Source organism: Macaca mulatta, chromosome 18 (assembly GCF_049350105.2).
Source record: "Macaca mulatta isolate MMU2019108-1 chromosome 18, T2T-MMU8v2.0, whole genome shotgun sequence".
In the NCBI taxonomy this organism is placed as follows: Eukaryota; Metazoa; Chordata; class Mammalia; order Primates; family Cercopithecidae; genus Macaca; species Macaca mulatta.
The window spans coordinates 76,653,307-76,670,667 of NC_133423.1; the positions used below are offsets into that span (position 1 = coordinate 76,653,307).

At 43.2% G+C, this 17,361-nt stretch overlaps 1 protein-coding gene across 50 annotated transcripts in view; it reads right to left on the reverse strand.

Moving 5' to 3' along the window:
- Positions 1-17,361, reverse strand: part of EPB41L3 (erythrocyte membrane protein band 4.1 like 3) — a 246,116-nt gene that overhangs the window by 147,268 nt on the left and 81,487 nt on the right. For 12 of the 50 annotated variants that reach the window (XM_077975572.1, XM_077975567.1, XM_077975563.1 and 9 more), the window contains exon 1: positions 14,962-15,135. The exons of 10 other annotated variants lie outside the window; for them this stretch is intronic. The gene's annotated coding sequence lies outside the window, so the exon portion shown is untranslated. Of the gene's footprint in view, positions 1-10,775; positions 10,861-11,527; positions 11,714-14,364; positions 14,431-14,961; positions 15,136-17,361 lie in introns of those variants that run through there. 28 more of the 50 variants (XM_077975596.1, XM_077975586.1, XM_077975562.1 and 25 more) reach the window with 4 other exon arrangements.

Consider the following 17,361-nt stretch of genomic DNA (forward strand, 5'->3'; position numbering starts at 1 on the left):
CCGGTACCCACCATCATGTCTGGCTAATTTTTGTATTTTTAGTAGAGACGAGGTTTCACCATGTTGGCCAGGCTGGTCTGGAACTTGATGGCCTCAAGTGATCCACCCGCCTTGGCTTCCCAAAGTGCTGAGATTACAGGCATGAGCCACCACACCCGGCCCATCCTCTAGTTTCTTAATTAACCATCCTTGGGTTGAACTGAAGCTTACTGCTAACCTTCAGGTAATGGTCAAGACAGCCACAATATTTCTGCTCAGCTGTGACCAAGAATACTCTACCATTGGTGGAATCATTTCCATGATCATGGGAAGAAAGAGAGCATATTAACAGAATGAAACAGCTGTCATCACTGCCCTGGCACTGCTCTGAAACTACACATTAGAGCCTTTTATGGTCTACAGAAAAGGGCTGCATAAAAGAAAATACTGGAAATCTATGTTTAGTGCTTTAAGCTGAGCTGCCTGTCACAATTTTAAATACAGCCCCTTAGCTACATAGGAGGTAAATATTTCCAACAATGTCACCTTTGCCTCTCAATATACTTCTTTAAAAAATAAAACACGGTGGATAAAAATTACATCAAATATATATATATATCTCTTACCTCAGCTACAGTGGCAAAGACATCTGTGCTTTGGTTTCTTCCTGAGCACCAGGTACCCCTGCTGTGTGCACTGCCCTCCTCTCAGCCCTAGCCCACTGCAGCCTGGCTTCTACCCTCAGAATGCAGGAGGTTGAAGATGAAAGGCAAGCAAAGGCGAAAGAATTGGTGCACAAACTTGGAAAACTGGTATTGCTCCTCTAAGCTCCTCATGGCGAACTCACCAACATCAGTGTGGCTAAGTGCAAAGGGAGCATTGCAGCTCTCATGTCATTTAAATGTTCAAGAACCCCAGTGAACACTTCTTCTTTCTAAATCACATTTCCCCAGCTTCTAGACCTTTTCCTCTTCTACTTTTTTCCCTTGCACATTCTCTTTACTCTGCCCTCTCTCTAGTGACCTCAGCTTGTATGGCTTTAATTACCTTCCTACCTGGAGGATTCTGAGTCTTGATCTTTGAGCTGGACCTCTCTGGCTTGCCGGCTGATGCATGAAGGCTACTAGACATGGGTTCTGAAATGTCCCACAGGAACTTCGAGACAAACTCCTGACCTGCACACGCCATCACTAACCCTGCCATCAACTCAAATATATGTGTGTGTGTGTGTGTGTGTGTGTGTGTGTGTGTGTGTGTCTCAGGGAACAGCAAGATATATATGTCTCTCTCTCTCAAGGAACAGCAAGTGGGGCCATTCTCCTCTCCCTCACATCCCACCATACCCAACATGTCACTAAGTCTCAAAATTCTACCTCCTAAACATTTTTCAAAATATTCATTTTTCTCCATCTCTTCTACCACTTCCTTAGTTCAGATTATCCTCAATTCTTCCCTGGATATCAACATTAGTACCATTTATCAGGTACGTATGTACAAAGTACTTATATTTGGGGTTGCTGTATGGATTGATATATTGTGATATTAACTGTGACTTTTATGGAAAAAAAAGTGAAGTTTCTAAGTTTAAACATGTGTCCTATAAGCATAAAGCTAGACTGCTGTGGTGCCAGAAACTGTTAAGGAGGTCACTGAGTCATTCATGCATTCCTTCAAAAAACACTCATTTTTACCATAATGATATATTGTCCTTCAAAAAAGTAAACTCCCTAGATTACTACAAAAGCCATATTAAAGGTACATCTGACCATGTCTTCCAACAAGGTAACACCCCTCAATGGCTCTGCCTCACCCTCAGGATGACAAGGTTCACAGGGCCCTGAACTCTGACCCCAGCTGCCCCTAAGGCTCATCTCCCCCACTGCCCTTGGAGCCCATCTTACTCGTCAGCCACACGAATGTCTCCCTCTTTCCTCCTGGCCTCTGTACATACTGGTCAGTCACCTCTGACACTCTCCTGTCCAGCCAAGTCCAGACTCCATCCAGCTCTCCCCACTTCTCCACCGCATGGCTCCTGGTCATCTTCAGGTCTCAGGTTGGACACCACTCCCTCTCCTTCCAGAGCCACACCCCCACAGCTGGTAGGTGAGCTTCCTTTGTGCGCCTTTCATGCCCCAATTCCCCCATCACAGCACTTGGGAGGCAGCAATTAATTATATCTGTGCTCAGGGTGACAGGAAGCCCCGTGAGAGTGGGCAGTGACAATCACTTTGCTGGGTGCCTGGGTAGGGCTGTAAACGTGTAAGTACTCAGGATATACTCCACTGTTAGGCAGATGGACGGAGGCACAGGCTGCAGAGCAAAGCATTAAGGAAATCAGACGTTCCTTCCCCTGAATGCTTTCCAGCTCTACTCCCTGACAACACTATCCATTATTTTTTTATGCATCTTACAGTTTGAAAAGTGCTTTCACATCAATTACACCATTTGATCTTCGTAATAGTTCTGAAAAAACAAGAAACGGCTGTTCTGCACATTTGTAGATGAGCGTATGTTTCTGAGAGGTTCAGTGATGTGTTTTAGTCAAGTCACAAATTCAAGCCTTTGGATGTGTTTCTCATGTGTGGCCATGAGATACTTCAAAAGAAGAGGAGTTGTTACAGCCAAATTCTGGATTTTGGTTAGCCAGAATTGCAGTCAAAATTCAGAAAAGGGGCAGTTTAATATGGGTTAGGATCAGAGATAGATCCAGGTTTTTTAAGTGACAAAGCTCTTGCAATTGGGAAATCTTCTTTAAGAAAAAAGACTACAGGTCGGGCACAGTGGTTCATGCCTGGGATCCCAGCATTTGGGGAGGATGAGGTGGGCAGATCACTTGAGGCCAGGAGTTCAAGACCAGCCTGGCCAACATGGTAAAACTCCGTCTAGACTAAAAATACAAAAAGTAGCCATGTGTGGTGGCGCATGCCTATAATCCCAGCTACTCGGGAGGCTGAGGCACGAGAATCACCTGAACCTGGGAGGTAGAGGTTGCAATGAGCCAAGATCGTGCCACTACTACACTCCAGCCTGTACGACAGAACAGGACCATGTCTCAAAAAAAAAAAAAAAATACTGAGCTTACACAAGAAAGAAGAGAATGTATATTTTAAGTCCAAACACTGTTACAAGGAAAGGCAAGGTACGAGAAAAAAGAGTGGTAAGAGTAAGAGCTATCTGTTTAGCAGTTAACAAGGCCTGCTGTGTATGAGGCACTGTATCAGGCTCAAAGACACAAAGATTAGACATGGTCCCTGCCTGGTTCCACCTATAATCTAGAATTGACACCACACTTGCAGAGAAGGGGTGCAAACAAAAAGAAAGACTTGGTAAAATGTTAAACATCCCCTAAAGGATAGTATCTACAGGAACGCTCCACATGCAGTCTCTGGGCTTTGATTTTGCTCAGTGTTCACTGGTATTTGAAATCTTATTTGTTTACTACTCATCCCCTTGTTTAAAATACAGTTTCCAGGAGAGTACAATCTGATTTGTTCATCACTGTAACCCCAGCACTGAGTACGGTGCCAGGTTCATAACAAGCATTCCATAAGTATTTGTGGAATAAACAAACAGATAGAAGAACAGAGAAAGGAACAAAATTTGACAAAGGCTCAAAGAGTCACATTTTGGCACAGCCATCAGTCCGGTCTTTTCACTTTCAGTGTGTATCTCAGTACTTTGATGAGTCTTTAAACTATCATTGGTGCCAAATGAGTATCCTGCCTGGACAAATCTTAATTTCAAAGACATGTGTCTGACAACCAAGCAGCTGGGAAGTTGACAATAAGCTTAAGGAGGAAACTGGGTCAAAAGATGGGTTGGTTTAATTTTGCTTGGTTTCTTTATTCTAGGAGATGCTTGAACTAGGATATTTGGAGAAGAGATCATTCAGAAGCTGCTCTGAGTAGCGAAGACCTGGATTCATCTTGGGGGTCAATAAACCATTCACTGAGATAAGGCGCCTGGGGGATTGTCCTTGATCTGAGCAGCACAAAGGCCCTTACACACTCTAAGATGATCGAATAAGATGCTTTACAATTCTAGCCAGGAGAAGCCTCAGGCAATGATATCAAGTTGGAATCCAACTCTTAAATACGAGTATGGAGAAATAAGAGGTATTTAAAATAAAACCAGTAAATGTTTGAGAGGAACATTTTACTGGACACTGAGTGGGCAAAAAAAGAAATGAAATTTAATTTATTCATATACGTATATTCTACCCTTTGTCAAAGATCTTTTCACGTGTCTTGTCTTAATGTGAAAACCCTCTTAGATGTAACTCCAAAATCGCAATTTTGATGACAACTGGAGAAGGTTCAAGGAGGGGGAAAAAGGCCAATGTCTGAAAATGGTTACATAATTTATCGGGCTTGCTGCCTCTTTGCACCAAGACATGGCCATGCTGTCAGAAAAGCTGAAGACCCTGAGGGTGAATGGCAACTACAGCTCCAAAGACTGAAGTTTCTTCTTGAATTTATCTTCGGAGTCTAAGAAACTGATGCAATTTAAATGTGATATACAGTGAGACTTTGGTTTTGTTGTCCCCGTACGTGGATTATGTGAATGTGTGTGTCCTTCTCGGATATGAGCTTAGGAAAAAAATGCTAATAAATTATAATGTAGTCTGACCATTTACCACTGATATGAATGTCACTAAACACAGCAACATTTGTAAAGAAAGCTTTTAATCATCTTAAGTTTCACATATATAAGTGAAGAACTTCATAATATCTTAAAAGTATCTGCTGTAATCCCAGCACTTTGGGAGGCCGAGATGGGCGGATCATGAGGTCAGGAGATCAAGGCCATCCTGGCTAACACGGTGAAACCCCGTCTCTACTAAAAATACAGAAAACGAGCCGGGCGAGGTGGCGGGCGCCTGTAGTCCCAGCTACTCAGGAAGCTGAGGCAGGAGAATGGCGTGAACCCGGCAGGCGGAGCTTGCAGTGAGCTGAGATCCAGCCACTGCACTCCAGCCTGGGCGACAGAGCGAGACTCCGTCTCAAAAAAAAAAGGTATCTGTAGGACCCACATAGCTCAGTATGATTTTGACCAGCAGGATCACATTTACTCACAGAAGCATCTCTTCTTCAAGGCCATTTTAATCTATTACCAATCACAAAGCAAGAAAATTAACCCCAACTGAAGACATATTAAGAGCTATGTACGTACTTTCACTTAAGATTCTTACTCAACCATTCTGACCATTCTGCTACATAATTATCATTATCCCTATTTAACAGATAAGAAAACTAACCTTTTATCCTACTTCCTTAACCTTTTAAATGTTATGTAATTTCCTAGGGCCACAGAAGTTACAAGTGATGGACCAGCCATAAAGAAGCCCAAGCATTCTGAGTCCAAGGCCAGGTTTCTTTGCTCTATGCTAAATGTTCTCTCCAACACTAGTACTGTTTATTTATATTGTAACTGCTCTCCAGGTTAAACGCTTATTTGACAATAATGAAGAAGCTGGAGAGTTATTAAGACAAAAGTCCTTAAAACAGTGTGTCTCAAAATGTGGTCCAGGGACCACTTGGATCAGATTTCACCAAAGTCCTTGTCAGGACATAAAGAGGTCTGGATCCAACTCCAGATCTATTAGATGATAATCCGTGGATTGGTCCCCAAAAATTCCTTTTTAACAAACTCATCAGGTAATTCTGTTGTATGTGAAAATTTGAAAACCACTGTGTCTCATTCTTTGCAAACCTCTACTGTTATCTGGAATTTCACACTCAAAAAATCCTGCATTCTCATTGAGGGCCATCTTTTGGATTACGGGTTTTGTAGTGGAACGTCACAAAATTCTATACTCATCTTCAGGATCTTACAATTCCTAACACATGTCCCTAAAAACAAGCAAAGAGGACAACAGCATATACTACTGAAATGAGAAAACATGTACTATGTGTACATTCTCATTAGACTGGTTCTAGATGTCTTCAAACACAGATCTCATTTCAACCTTGAGGTAGGCAGCATCCTCATCTGTTCACTCTGGGGAACCTTGCCTAGAGAAATAGAGTACCCCACCGACAGTTACCTAGCTCAAGGTTAGCAGACGTTTCCATCTGTATCTTCCGTAACTCCTCGTATTTTCTTTATTCTGCAACAAGGATCCCCCACTGCTGGGCCAAGGACAGAGCCGCACAACTGGAGGTGAGTGGTGGGCGAGTGAGCACTACCACCTGATCTTTGCCTCCTGTCAGATCAGAAGTGGCATTTGATTCTCATCAGAGTGCGAACCCCATTGTGAACTGCACATGCGAGCGATCTAGGTTGCGCATTCCTTATGAGAATCGAATGCCTGACGAGCTGAAGTGGAACAGTTTCTTCCTGAAACCATCCCTCACAATCCCCGTCCATGGAAAAATTGTCTTCCATGAAACCCCAGCCTCTGCACCAAGGACAGGGTCACACAGCAGGAGGCGAGCAAAATGGAGGTCCTTGGTGCCAAAATGGTTGGGGGCCCCTGTTCTACAATATAACTTCCCCCAATGAATTACTGCTCTCATTTCAAGAATTCAAAGGAAAAGCTTTCCAGATGTCTTGAGCAGACAAATTAACCTCTATTTTCCAAGTCTTATACTTAGCCAGTAAGCATATTCCTTCTAAAGTTAATAAAAGTTGTCACTGAACCACACAAAATGGTATAAAACACACCAAAATTCATTAAGAGTAATTCTCTGTAATGAAATTACCAAAAACTCCCTGCATCTCTGGGACGTTAGTAACTCTAGATACAAATCATGTAGAAGGATGCAACTGTCAGGGACAGCCCGAGACCTCTAGATGCCCTGATGGCATCATCTCACAGAAGCCTGGGTGCACCGTTCCAGCTAGCACCACCTTCGGGATCATAAAGCTATTCTCCTCAAATGGGTGAATGAAGACTGGATTCCAGGCAAATCGAAGATTCGTCAAAATAATGGGATTGTGAATAACATAACAGAGCAGCCCACATCCCTGGAGAAGTGAATGGAATATGACATTTGTTACCACTCTATTGCTGAGGACGAAGGAAGGGTTGGGAACTCAGAGAGAGACCAAAGGGAGCTTAATATTTTCCATCTCTGGAAGCCCAATGACCCCCTATACCTACTAAACTATGCCAGACCCTGGATGGTTTGACTCTGGAGAGCCTAGTTCAGGTCCAGGCTGCTGCATCTGCTGTCCCTCGAGGCATGCCGAGAGGCACATGGGAGAATGGTGAGTACCTAGCAACTCAGGTTAGGCTTAGCTGGGTGAGCTCGGCCCTCCATGAAGAGATGACATTAAAATCTGAATTTTAAAAAATCAGGAAATATATGGTGAAAGTTTGCTTTAGTTTGTTAGAACTAAATATTCACATACAACATTGAGATATACGTAATCATCAGAGATTTTAATTTTTTTAAATATCCTGTTTTACCGCAAGCCTCTTTATATGTATATCAGAAGAGAGTCATGAAGCGTAGGCAGCAAGTGGCAGGAGGTAGGGGGGCTGGACGACAAAGCTTCACATCATCACCATTATTAAGGTAATGATCCTTTACCAGTATTGCACAAGACCAAAAGAAAATATTTATTTACCATTAAAAATAATGATGTGGATATAGATTTGCATGCATGAAAAAGCTTCCGCCAGACATACTGTTACATTAAAAAAAAAAAAGAAGAAGAAAAAAAAAGTGTGGCGGGGCACAGTGGCTCACACCTGTAATCCCAGCACTTTGGGAGGCTGAGGCGGACAGATCACTTGAGGTCAGGAGTTCGAAACCAGCCTGGCCAACCCGGTGAAACCCCATTTCTACTAACAATTAAAAAAAGAAATAGCCAGGCGGGGTGGTGGGCGCCTATAATCCCAGCTGCTTGGCAGGCTGAAGCAGGAAAATCGCTTGAATCTGGGAGGCTCATTAGAACCCAGGAGGTGGAGGTGGCAGTGAGCTGATATTGCGCTACTGCACTCCAGCCTGGGCAACAGAGTGAAACTCTGTTCTCAAACAAATAAACAAACAAACAAAAAACAGTTACATAGAAGTATTAAAGATAGAAGTCTACTCATGTAAAATATTATGTAACCTATGTGTAAGTCTGTATATGTGCAAAATGATGCTACTGCTACTTACAAAGCACTTGTGATATACCAGACACCGTGTTCAGTGTTTGCATGTATTACATCATTTAATCGTTATATCCATGAGACATAAGCATTATGCCCATTTTATAAATGAACAAACAGGCTCTAGGAAGTTAAAAGAACCATGCCGCACAGTTATTAAATAGCAAGGCCGAGAGCCTAACCCAGGTCTGTCCTATTCCACTCTGATACGTAATACATTCAGAAAGGTAGATAATGAGATTTCTTTCTTTGGTTTTTCAGTATTGTTAGAATATATTTTAAAGTGAGAATGTATAATTTTTAATATTTCAAATAACTGAGATATATTCATTGAAAGGATAAATAAGAAGAAAAATCTTTCCATATTTCGTATATCTCATTTTCCACCTTAAACAATCCAAAAGTAGTATTTAATCCTCAGTTAAATACTCCCACAAAAACATGGAATGAATTGCCAAAATATCAATCATTGAGAGAAAAAAACATTATATTCAATTTCTGCAAAATTTTGGACAACTCCATTAACTAAAGACCATCTGTCTCCAGATTCCTATTCTTCCAACTCATCCTACACTTATCACGAGAAAAAAATATTCTTCTTCCCTACTCAACCACTTTCAATGACTCCCCACTACCTAGCAAAGTCCAAAATATCCCTTACTCTCATATCCAAAAATCTTCCACAATCAGACCTCACACTCCCTCCTTAGGCGCATCTCCCGTTACTCCCCAGCGAACAGGCTATATTCCAGCTAAAGGTAGGTCTCTTGACTTCTGGAATGTCCTGTCTGGAATGTCTGCTCAATGACTAATTGAGATTCTCTATCAAAATCCAGTCATCTTCCCAAGGCCAAAATGGAAAGTCAAAATGGGAAATGAAGAATTTTCAATAGATTTTTTCCTATAAAAGGATGCACATATCCTTTTATAGGAAACAATCAATAATACATAGAAAAACAATCACTGATACATGGATAGTGTAAAATAAGCACTACATATTATAAAATACATTTCAAAAAAATTGCACAGCCAAACAATAAAGCATATTTCATAAGATTCATGACACTGATTATGAGATAACATTATATTATATAGCACTCTGCCAATTAAGCTATGACTCATACATTTTTAGAAACTGGAATTTTCATTTTCTTCTTATCTAAAGAACTCAAATTGATTTAGTTATTCAACGCATAAAGAAAATATAAACAAAATAGATAGGCCAAGGTGTTCCCAAAAATTCTTACATATTCAGAATTCAACTCTTCCAAATTGTACATCAACTAAGAGTTACTGCTATCTATGCTTTTCCACACAATATCATCTTGAGTCACCACAAGCACTAGAAATGCATCACTTAAGAGTGCTCCATTACTGTCTCCAGGATTTTCTCCAATAGACTAACACCCAGTGTCCAATTTTTGATGCATATTCACAATCAATGAATTAAGTTGCCAGCTTTTTCTCTGTCACATGGCTGAGAGCCATGTAAGACATATCCCAATTTCAGAGATGTTAAATGTGAAAAAATAACTTTCTTTTAGAAATGATGAAATTTGGGGCTTGAATCAAATACAAAGAAACTCGCTATTTGAGGATGTAAACACAGGCATGTACGAAAATGACCGAAGAAGAGAGAGCTAAAACAGAAAATAGTTTTCCTCTCTTTAGTTCAATGCTAGGAGATCAGTATCATCTCCCAGCACTAATCCTTTTCAGCTTTTGTCACCCTCCCATTTGATCCCTCCCCTCTTCAGAGGACACCCTCCACACTGATGTCCTCCATGACACCAATTAGAGCTGGCAGGAAAGGAAGCCGACTCCCTGCAGTTCTTCCCTCAAAGAAACCATTCTTCTTTTCTCTTGGTACCTGCAGAATTCTCTTCCCTGATATGGCAAAACCTCTAGGACCTACCCAATTTGAGCTATTGACAGAGGTAACAATCTTGTTATGAAGAGGACCATGCCATTAAAAATAATGACTACATACATGAGTCCGGTAATTCTCAGTTTTAAATAAAGCAGCAATGCTTTTTAAACCTTCTCCAAGATTTTTTTTTTTTTTTGGTAGTAAAGCATAAGTTACAAATGGCCCCACTTTTTAGACAATTCTGTAAGTACTTACTGAATGCTTTAAATGTCTAGACCTCTATTCGGTTTGGGAAAGAAACCTCAAAAGAAATAACTCCCTATCCTCATCCAGCACCCACCCAATATAACTGGAGAGAAAAATATATACTCAAGGCAGGTTAAATATTGCATTTGTTTTCTAGGTCTAATATAGACCTTTCTGCGTTCTCTCTCTCTCTCTCTCTCTCTCTCTCTCTCTCTCTCTCTGTTTTTAGTTTGTAAGGCAGCGTTATAAGAACAACGTATCAAAACGTCAGCAATCTAAAAATTAAGTTGTCAGCTTTTTCTCTGTACTGCAAATTACAAAAGAATTAGGGGTTTGGTGCTAATAGAAGCTTACAATTCCAAAGTATGCAAATTAACCAATCATCGCAAGGACTAAAAATGCAATACCAAAGACATTTCAACCAAGTAATCTGCAGTTCTGGCATCTAATTTCAACTTCTCTACTTGTGCCATTCTTCCCAATTTGTTTCTTCTTTATGCTTTGAAACTCTGCTCTGGAACTGCTATACAGTTAAGAAAGAACTGCCCAGAGCTCCTACATACATAATACACTCACATGAAAACTGTCAGTCATCTTAGCAAGGAGGTATGGAAAAGACAAGGATCATCTGCAGCCATTCTGTGGTTCTTCATTTTTTATGCTGATATTACTATAAATTCAGAAAGGAAAACATGAAATGTACTTTATTGTTTCTGAATTTCAGTCTTATCATTTATTCAACACTAATTTGGGTGAAACATGTCTCTGATCATCTCTGTACTAGAATTCTAAATTAGGATTAAAATGCTAAATTATAAAATAATTAGTACATAAAACAAAAATGGAAATGGAAATCAATTACTCCAAATCACCGCAGATATCTTCTACACCTATGAAATACCTTTTTCCATTTTTTCCAATTGCCAACAGCAATCACATCATTTAAAAATAAATGAGAACATTGCCTACCCAGTAAGTAAATTGCATCTTCAGAGAGACCACATACTTTTTAAAAATTACTAATAACCTAAATCAAGAATTTAAAAAGAATGCTCTTTTAGTACAAAGAACAGTAAGAAATATGTTGACTCAATATATAAATACAAATATACTCATTTTTCTTGTTCTTTAATTTTGTAAATGGCCCTTCTAAAAAATTACAGTATTTTTCTCTACAAAAGGAATATTCAATGCTTTCTACTATTTCACACACACAAAACACACACACACACACACACACACACACACCTCTCCTTCCTTCCTCTTGGAGACACATTTTCCCATGTAGTCTTACATTCATTTATATCCTCTAATTCTCCAAACAATACCTCGCAATGCAGTTCAACTTGAGAAAGGAGAGTCTCAGTCATTGATCAGGCAAAGTTTTAAAGCCAGCGAGATGCTTCAGATGGTCTGGTTTTGCCTGCCCCACCCTTGTTTCCTTTGAGCCATAGTGATGTCACAACACCAGGCAGGACAATGACTTCACTGCTCCAGTCCTTGCTTCTGAGCACAGAATTCCTCACAGCCAAGGCAAACCAAATAACTGCAGAACCCTCCCCCGCCTGAGTGCCTGATGAATTCCCAACAAATCAGCAGCCAGCTAGCCTTTTGAAAGAAATAGACGCAGCGATCGCACGATTAAGGATCTCTCTAAATGAAGTGGTGCTAAAGATAAATTTGATTCATGGGTTTCAATGGTGAGTCTATATTCCACAGAAAACTGATGGGGTACTTAGAGGAGACTATGGGAATTAAAGATGGCCAGGGTAGATTACTCAAGCACCCTGTCTCGGCCGGGCTCGGTGGCTCACGCCTGTAATCCCAGCACTTCGGGAGGCTGAAGCAGGCGCATAACCTGAGGTCAGGAGTTCCAGACCAGCCTGGCCAACGTAGTGAAACACTGTATCTCTTAATTAAAAACAAACAAACAAACAAAAAAAAAAACAAAAACTAGCCAGGCGTGGTGGTGATCGCCTGTAATCCCAGCTACTCGGGAGGCCGAGGCAAGAGAATTGCTTGAACCCACCAGGAGTCAGAGGTTGCAGTGAGCCGAGACTGCACCATTGCACTCCAGCCTGGGCGACACAGTGGGACTCCATCTCAAAAAAAAAAAAAAAAAAAAAGTCCCTCTCTTCATTATATATAGTCAAATTCTCACAGAAAGAAAACATTTATTCCTCAGTCTACTCTTGGAGTTCTACTTTACTGCAGAGGACATGAATTCTAGTTTGTGAATTTTAGGGAAAGCACTAACTTAAAAGATGAATGCACATCATACAACATGGAAGAAAATACTTTTACAGTATTTTACAGAAAACACTTTTTACAGCAAGTTCCTGCCACACTTAATCTAATATACCATGTAAGTCCAGAAAAGATTCACAAGTAACAGCAACACATCTCTCAGTGCATGGATAGTGGCATCTCTTCTACCTAGGTGGCCCCTTAATGCATCTGACCAACCAGTTCTTAAAAAACAATTATAAATAAAATTGCATCCGATCAAGTTTAAAAATATCCTGATCTTTTTATTTCAACACAAAGTTGGCCAAAGTCCAAGCACTGTATAAGAATTGATGAAAAATTGCTTTTAACCTAAATCACATTCAAATGTCTTAAAAATTAAATGTAAATATCTCACTGAGACACTGACATTTGACCTATAGCTCCCGAATCCTTCACCTAAAAGGGGTTTACAAATTAAAGTGGCTACTCTTCTTGTTATGGATGAATTATTCACAAAACATGATCTGTTTTGAAAAACTTATTTTGGCTAAAGTGTATTAACTAAATAAACTTGATGCAGTGTTGTGCATCTAATAGTTTACTTTTCTAAACTACCAGAAAACCATAATGCAAATGAGATAGTATTAAGCATTCAGCTATCAATGCCTTGCAAATTAACAAATTGAAGTCACGCTTCTCCAATTTAGTATTTATTCCCTCTCACATTAATTTTGTTACTCCAACTAAAGTTTTTAAAGTTTGATACCAAAATTAACATGCATTTTTTAAACACTCTCTCTGAGCCAAGACAGAAATCACCTCTCAGTCCCCAGAGTTCACTGGAGCTTGATGTGCTGCTCTCTTTTCTTAATAGGGCTTTTCTGCTTAATTTGCTGTAATTGGGACTACGTCCATGGCTCACAGACATCAAGTGGAATTTTACCATTTTTGTTTCCTTGAGACTTTAAAAATCAGGGTGAATTTCAAAAATAATGTTTTTAAGCACTTCGTGTGACGCTTCCTGTACTACAGAAGTTAATGCTATCAAAAGAAACTCCAGCACACCTGGCCACCTCAGAGAGCTTAAAATTCCCATTGCAACCCCCGCCCCCCAACAAAAAGGACAGGCAGGATATCTGCAAAAGCAATTCCGCAAGACTAATGTAAAAAAGCTGAAACAACTTAAACACGCAATGGAAGCACTGCGTTAGCAGGACTGCCGGGCCCTCTCAGGACCTCCCAGCCCAACCTCCACAAGTAATTAATACCACATGTTTCCTTTATCATTCTATTTGTTCTGTTCCGCAATAATCTCTACCAACTTTAACCCTGGGCTGCAACTAAAGGAAAAACCCTAGGAAACTTCAGATCCGTAATATAGAAAGAAAATTGAGAAGAATACTCTCATTGCAAGGCACCACAGTTACAATTTACTAGGTAACCACACCCACCGCATTGCAGAAGCCATGAACTTCGCGGGCGTGGGGGGGTGGGGGAGAAGGGGAAGAAGTCGGGCGAGATTAGAGGCGAAACCCGAAAAAGCAAGCCCCTGCGGCAGCAACCAGGAAACACCCGCCAGGAACTGGCTGACACCCCAGCTCCAGCGGTCCGAAGCCCCAGCCTCCCCACCCCCACCGCTGCAGAGCCGCCTTCGCAGACACCTCCCAAAGCGAATCGCAGCCCCGAGGGCGCCAGGTGAGTCGCGCCGCCCCGAGCCCCCGGGCCACGACAGGCCCACCCAGGCGCCCCCGGCCCGCCCCCGGGTGCCAGAGGCGAGGGGCCCCTGCAGGTGCCCAGGCCCAGGGCAACCCCGCTTGGACGCTCCCTCCTCCTCCCCCACCGGCCGGGGGCCGCTGCCCCAGTTCGGGGAACGAGGCAAGTTATATAAAAGCGGCCGGCCCCGCTGCCCAGCGGGGATGCTTTGTGCGGAGCGCACCTTACCGGCCCCGCGCCGCGCCCGCCCGCGCCTGCACCCGGGACGAGCCCGCAGCCGCCGCGCACTGAGCGCACGGCCCCTCCCGCGGCCCGCCAGCCGCCAGCCGCCACCCGCCCGGGCGGCGCCGCAGTGTCGCCCCCTGTCCCTCGCACCTCCCCGGGGGAGGGGCCGGCCCGCGCTCGCCCCCAGTCCGAGGGGCAACTTAAAACATGGCGCCCCGGGCGGGGGATTTGCGAAAATTGGCGGAGAAGGGACGCGGGGACCGAGTTGCCCCATCGGCCAGGGATCCCAGGGAGGCCCCCAGGCCGGAGGCCGGGACTCAGGCTCTGCGCGCCGGCCCAGCCACTGCTGCAGCGCGGCGGGTGGAGCGGGCGGGGGGCGCGGCGCACAGGCTCGGCCCGCCGAGGGTCCCGGCGAGCGGGAGGGCGGTTGGGGACCCCAGGCGCGGGGCTCGGGATTCGGGAGACCGCGCGGCGCCGGAGCCACGCGTCAGCCCCACAGCCCGTGCGCCTCGCCCCAGGCCTCGGGCTCTTCCTCCGCACCTCGTAAAGCCGAGACCCCCTCGCAGTCCCCCACTCCGGGAGGCGGAAAAGTTACCTGGGATCAGCGGATAGCCCAGGCGCGCCGCGGCGTGGAGACCAGGCTCGGGCGCGCGTCCTCGGCGGCGGTGCGCAGGAGACTCGGGCGTGGGGAGGAAGCCGCAGCCCAGGGCTGCTCGCCGCGGCTCCCCCCGCCCCCTGTTGCAGGAGACACCGAGGCTCCGCGGAGCTGCGGCGGGGGCCCACGCCCAGAGACCGCGCAAGGAAAGCCAACCTCGTCCTGCCTGCCCTCCCAGCCGCGGGGGAGGGGGCCACCGCAGTACTTCAGGACAGTTACATGGGCACAACCTCCTCCTTCCTGGCGCAGGGTCAGGCTCCGCGGACGACGCCTGGAGACAGCTGCCAATGCCAATAGCTTTAGCCCTTGATTTCCACTTAGATGATGGCCTGGCCTCTCCAGCCCCCTCTCCCCTCCCAGACATCCCCTGTGAGAAAGGAGGGAGGGGGTGTTCCTGACCTTCAGGTGAGTTATTTATTGGCTAAGGACTGCAGTATTTTTTTTTTTTCTTTTTGGAAAGAAAATAAAAATCAAGTTGGTGGTGTTTTGAAGTCATGTTAATAGAGAAGATCTGAATTAATGGTTGATAAGAGAAGTCGCCCATCTTTCAGCAACTCAGCTACTCCGTCCTCTCCAGTACCTATAAAGCTTTCCACTGAAATGGAGCGGAGGGGGCTCCCTGATTTGTAAGTGAAATAAGTAACTCCTGGTCGTCTCACAATATCTTAAGATCTGACCGAGTAACTAAGACATTTAAGAAATGTTTTTATGGGCACAAAAAGAATAGAGTGAATAAGACATAGTATTTAATAGCACAACAGGGTGACTATAGTCAAAATAATTTGCACATTTTAAAATAAAGTGTAATTGAATTGTAACACAAAGGATAAATGAAGGATGGATTTCCTGTTTTCCATGATGTGATTATTACACATTGCATGCCAGTAGCAAAACATCAAATGTACCCCCATAAATATATATACATACTATGTACCCACAAAAATTAAAAATAAAAATATTAAATATTAATTTTTAAAATTTTATGTATAAGTCATACAACATAAGATACATATATAGTAAAATGGTTATTATAGTAGATCAAATTAGCATATCTATCATCTCACATAGTTATGCATTTCTCCCAACACCCCTCTACTTGTGGCAAGTGTAGCTATAATATACTCATTTAGCAAAATACTGAATACAAGACACTTCTTAGCTCTAGTCCTCATGTTGTACATCAGATCCTTTTCATGTTGTACATTATTTTTTTTTAAATAGAGCCTTCTCCAGATCATCCGGTTGCCCCTCCAGGAGCTCAGGGACTCATTAAAAGAGGGAAAAAAAATGGATTAACAAAAATATTGGATTTGCTACTGGGTGCCAAAGACAGGATACAGAACACGTGCCTCTGGGAGGGATTAGTGGGCCTGATCTGTCAGTGAGGCCTGGAGAGGTGGGGAGACTTGGTGCAGGTTTCTAGAGGAAAACTTTAGTAGGAAAGGGGGATGGCATTTGATTTCCTTGGCTGGAGTGGAAGGGTTTTTTCATGTTGAAGAGGGAGAAGGTTGGAAAATTATAGTTACTATGTTGCTATGGAGTTTATGGGACTATATTCTTTTTTTTTTTTTTTTTTTTTTTTTTTTTTTTTTTTTTTTTTGAGACGGAGTCTCGCGCTGTCACTCAGGCTGGAGTGCAGTGGCCGGATCTCGGCTCACTGCAAGCTCCGCCTCCCGGGTTCACGCCATTCTCCTGCCTCAGCCTCCCGAGTAGCTGGGACTACAGGCGCCCGCCACCTCGCCCGGCTAGTTTTTTGTATTTTTTAGTAGAGACGGGGTTTCACCGTGTTAACCAGGATGGTCTCGATCTCCCGACCTCGTGATCCGCCCATCTCGGCCTCCCAAAGTGCTGGGATTACAGGCTTGAGCCACCGCGCCCGGCCTGGGACTATATTCTATAGGCGTACAACTTCGGGAAATTTTGAGCAAGAAAGTGTGACTTAAGTAATGTTTTAGGAAAACTAATCTTACGGCTCTGCAAAGACTAGAACAGATGGGCAAATACCAGGTTGGTGATAAGAGGAGACTATGGCATTAAAACAGTTACCAGAGGTAACAAGGGCCTGAACTGCCTTTCAGGTGACAGATAAAGGTGACATTTCCAATAGTGGATGTTTGGGAATTAACTGCATTTCCTGTCAGGAAGTGTTGCATATGAGTATTAGAGATATATATGCACATATCACATATGCACCTGTATGACTCTGTGTGTGTGTGTGTGTGTGTGTGTGTGTAGCATATAAGGTATGTGAATGAAGAAAGAATTCATTTTCCTTTTTTGCATGTACACTAAAGCACTCTCTATTGAAAGTGGACTTGAATAAATTGTATTGTTTACAAT